This window comes from Salvelinus fontinalis, chromosome 29 (assembly GCF_029448725.1).
Source record: "Salvelinus fontinalis isolate EN_2023a chromosome 29, ASM2944872v1, whole genome shotgun sequence".
NCBI classification, from domain to species: domain Eukaryota; kingdom Metazoa; phylum Chordata; class Actinopteri; order Salmoniformes; family Salmonidae; genus Salvelinus; species Salvelinus fontinalis.
The window spans coordinates 17,647,175-17,650,533 of record NC_074693.1 but is presented as its reverse complement, the minus strand read 5'-3'; positions in this window follow the sequence as shown (position 1 = coordinate 17,650,533).

Here is a 3,359-nt window from a genome sequence, read left to right as displayed (position 1 = left end):
ACGTCCACCACTGCTTGAGCCCCAGCCAAAATACACCACCAGATGTCGCCATATGTTATGTTTTGTAAACAGATATGTCAACTAATGCAGTATTCAAGCCAACTTGCTGTTTGTTATCGTTTCTTCTAGGTTTAAAGGCGGTTGACATACAATACATGTTGCGTTACTGCCACCGAGTAGACTGGGGTATAAAATCCCTTATACTTGGCTTGGGAAAGGAAAACATTTTAATCATAAACAAATACCTTACCATCTAACCCACCCAATTCCACTACTTAAACCTATCTACTCCTACCTCAGGCCAAGGGCCTGGAAGAACGGGAAACCACAACTCTACACCCTGTAACTCTTCTGATGTCCAGTTTCAACTGTTCTGCCTGCGGCTATGGAACCCTGACCTGTTCACCGGACGTGCTACCTGTCCCAGACCTGCTGTTTTCAACTCTCTAGAGACAGCAGGTGCTGTAGAGATACTCTTAATGATCGGCTATGAAAAGCCAACTGACATTTACTCCTGAGGTGCTGACTTGTTGTACCCTCGACAACTACTGTGATTATTATTATTTGACCATGCTGGTCAGTTATGAACATTTGAACATCTTGGCCATGTTCTATTATAATCTCCACCCGGCACAGCCAGAAGAGGACTGGCCACCCCTCATAGCCTGGTTCCTCTCTAGGTTTCTTCCTAGGTTTTGGCCTTTCTAGGGAGTTTTTCCTAGCCACCGTGCTTCTACACCTGCATTGCTTGCTGTTTGGGGTTTTAGGCTGGGTTTCTGTACAGCACTTTGAGATATCAGCTGATGTACGAAGGGCTATATAAATAAATTTGATTTGATTTGATGTTCACCTTCCAACATGACAACAACTCTAGGCACACAGCCACAACAATGCAGGAGTGGCTTCAAGACAAGTCTCTGAATGTCCTTGAGTGTCCGAGCCAGAACCCAGACTTGAACCCATTCGAACATCTCTGGAGAGACCTGACAATAGCTGTGCAGCGACGCTCCCCATCTAACCCGACAGAGCTGGAGAGGATCTGCAGAGAAGAATGGGAGAAACTCCCCAAACACAGGTGTGCCAAGCTTCTAGCGTCATACCCAAGAAGACTCAAGGCTGTAATCACTGCCAAAGGTGCTGAAACAAAGTGCTGAGTAAAAGGGTCTGAATACTTATGTAAATGTGATACCATTTTTATTTAAATTTTTTATAAATTAGCAATCATTTCTAAAAACCTGTTTTTGCTTTGTCATTATGGGGTATTGTGTGTAGATTGATAAGGGAAAACAACTATTTAATCCATTTTAGAATAAGCCTGTAACGAAACAAAATGTGGAATAAGTCAAGGAGTCTGAATACATACCGAATGTGCTGTATGGATCAGCCAAAAGGCAGGGGTCCACTTTCTCAAACTCTCAATCCTACCATCACAGACTCATCTTTATCCTGACCATCTGTGCAAGCCTCGGGCTTCGAGAACTTCAACACACCTGCCACCTTGGATAATTCACTTTGAGAACTTCAACACACCTGCCGCCTTGGTTAATTCACCCTCATTCACTTCTATTTCTCCTCCAGATGTAGATCCGGCGTATGGCTTGCTCTGCTTACACTTTCCACCGTTCTTCTTCGACAAACCATCTCTCTTTTCCCACCATCTTCAAACAACTCAAGCTCACCTATCTCCCTCCCTCACTCTCTCTCTCTCTCTCCCTCTTCGACTCTTTTCCCCCTCCATATTCCAAGTATGTCTCTTTATGATAATATTGCACTTTTACTAACATACATCTCCTCTTGCCCTCAAGGGCCTAGACTGTATTCAATTGAAACCTGCTTCATACGGAAGGGAAAACATTTCAGTAATTGAAAATTAAATGTTATGAACCAGTTAAATGTAACACTATGGTGAAAGGAAAGATATGCAAAGATAGTGTGGCCCTTACAGGGTATAGTGTAGATAACAGTGAATACCAAACTCCAGAATGTGAGAGGGGAAGGGAGGGAGACAAACAGAAGGAAGGCGATATAGCTACACAGATGAATACAGGTAGAGAGATAACATACAGGACTTGCTCAGATCTCATTCTATACCTACTGGCTCCCACATCTATACCTCAACAAGAGCTGGCATGTTCAGACCACAACTATGTCCTCACATATCTTCTCCCCCGCACCTCTCCTATACCCTCTCCTCTCTTTCCCTATAACCTAGACTCTCTGCCCGCCTCAACCTTTTCTGTGATAAAAGCCTATGTTCTCTGATAATGCAGGGGGAAAAACTAAACAATATCTGTGCATTTGAGTACATTAATATTGCAAATACATTTTACAATGTCTCAAATTTATGTAATTCATCTTCTTTTGGCTTTTATGTTCTCTAAAATTATAATTTTTAAACAATGAGTCAAAGCAGCACAGCGATGCATGTTTCCGTAACAGATAACACTGATTGTATTTTCTTTTGTTCACCAAAGTCACAGGGGACTAAAAACATAATTCATCTTCCTGTCAGAGAGACATGGTTGGCCATAGTCAACACACAGAACATACACACCTTGTAGGCCTACAATGACATGCACTCCCTCTCCCACACACAGATACCATCTAACAACACACACAGTTCAGATACCGTCAACTACCTGCTTCAACACAGCTGCTGCTACAAAAGCAGAGGAAAACAAGCCTGAAGTTTATCATTAGAAAAATATAGCACTACTCCACACAGAGAAAATTGGAAAAAATACAGGAAACCACTTTCACAGAGACAGAGAGACAGAGAGAGAGACACAGAGAGACACAGAGAGAGAGAGAGAGAGAGAGAGAGAGAGAGAGAGAGAGAGAGAGAGAGAGAGAGAGAGAGAGAGAGAGAGAGAGAGGGGTGAAATAGGGAGTGAAGGATAGAGAGAGAGAGAGGAGTGAGATAGGGAATGAAGGATAGAGAGACAGAGAGAGAGAGGGGAGTGAGATAGGGAGTGAAGGATAGAGAGACAGAGAGAGAGAGGGGAGTGAGATAGGGAGTGAAGGATAGAGAGACAGAGAGAAAGAGGGAATGAAGGATAGAGAGACAGAGATAGAGAGGGAGAGGGGAGTGAGATAGGGAATGAAGGATAGAGAGACAGAGACAGAGAGAGAGAGAGGGGAGTGAGATAGGGAATGAAGGATAGAGAGACAGAGAGAGAGAGAGAGAGAGAGGGGAGTGAGATTGGGAGTGAAGGATAGAGAGACAGAGAGAGGGGAGTGAGATTGGGAGTGAAGGATAGAGAGACAGAGACAGAGAGAGAGGGGGGAGTGAGATAGGGAGTGAAGGATAGAGAGACAGAGACAGAGAGAGAGAGGGGAGTGAGATAGGGAATGAAGGA